This window comes from Mus caroli, chromosome 19, assembly GCF_900094665.2.
Source record: "Mus caroli chromosome 19, CAROLI_EIJ_v1.1, whole genome shotgun sequence".
Taxonomy (NCBI): Eukaryota; Metazoa; Chordata; class Mammalia; order Rodentia; family Muridae; genus Mus; species Mus caroli.
In genome coordinates, this window is record NC_034588.1 from 47,037,062 (window position 1) to 47,038,506 (window position 1,445).

Here is a 1,445-nt window from a genome sequence, read left to right on the forward strand (position 1 = left end):
AAAGAAAGAAAGAAAGAAAGAAAGAAAGAAAAAGAAAGAAAGAAAGAAAGGAAGGAAGGAAGGAAGGAAGGAAGGAAGAAAATGGCACTGGAAGAGTTGCTGAGATCTTATGTTCTGATCCACAGTCATGAAGCAGAGAGGGCAGGGGCTAAGTGGGAATAAGTGGGAAACCTCAAAACCCAACCCCACTGACATATATTCTACAACAAGGCCATGCCTCCTAATCCTTCCCAAACAGTTCCACCAACTTTGAAAATACACATTGACATATATAGACCTATGGGACCATTCTTATTTAAACCACCATACATGGGTATTAGTGGCATTCATTAGGCAAATGATATAGAGATAGAACCATTTCAAATACTGACCAAATAAGAATAAAGGTTCTCATTTGGTAGATGTTTGCAGCCAATCATTGGACTGAGCACAGGGCCCCCAGTGGAGGCATTAGAAAAAGGACTGAAGGAGTTGATGGGGTTTGAAACCCCATAGGAAGAACAACAAAATCAATCAACCAGATGCCACCTCCCCAGAGCTCCCAGGGACTAAACTACCAACCAAAGAGTACACATGGAGGAACCCATGGCTCCAGCTGCATATGTAGCACAGGATGGCCTTGACAGACATCAATGGGAGGGGAGGCTCTTGGTCCTGTGAAGGCTTGATGCCCAAGTGTAGGGGAATGCCAGGGCAGGGAGGGGGAGTTGGTGGGTGGGGGAGCACCCTCATAGAACCAGGATGATGGAGGATGAGATAGGGGGTCTGGAGGGGGACAGGGAAAGGGGATAACATTTGAAATGTAAAGAAAATATCCAATAAAAAAAGTTCTCATATTTGTCTGACTGTTTCCATTATTTGTTGTGTGTTGAGTAGAAGATGCATACTTATCACAACACAAATAGAATCCTATGAGACAAAACTACATTTTTAGATGAAAAAACAGAGAAATGGGACTTAAATAAATTCCCCATATGTTTAAAACAAGTAAGTCATCAGAGCTTGGATTCATACCCAGTCTGTAGAAGACTAAAACCCAAGGACAGGCACCTTACATGAAGTGGCCTTCCCAAATCACCTGTCATTTTGGTACAACTTACAAATAGTATTGTGGATGGACTAGACAGTCTACTTCCTTTGTTGAGAATTGTAGTAAATGCAGTGATAATTAAGAAATATAGGCATCTTTCCGGGCAGTGGTGGTGCACGCCTTTAATCCCAGCACTTGGGAGGCCAGCCTGGTCTACAGAGTGAGTTCTAGGACAGCCAGGGCTACACAGAGAAACCCTGTCTCAGAAAACAAAACAAAACAAAACAAAACAAAATAGATATATAGGCATCTTAAAGAAGGGTGGAAGACCTTGATATTCATCTGAGGTCACCTGATATTCTATAAAATAAAACATTGAATAACAGAGAGAGAGAGAGAGAGAGAGAGAGAGAGA

General features: G+C 42.1%; 1 protein-coding gene across 5 annotated transcripts in view; it reads right to left on the reverse strand.

Moving 5' to 3' along the window:
* Sorcs1 (sortilin related VPS10 domain containing receptor 1) overlaps positions 1-1,445 on the reverse strand; it is a 522,478-nt gene that overhangs the window by 319,358 nt on the left and 201,675 nt on the right. The gene's annotated exons all lie outside the window — the stretch shown is intronic.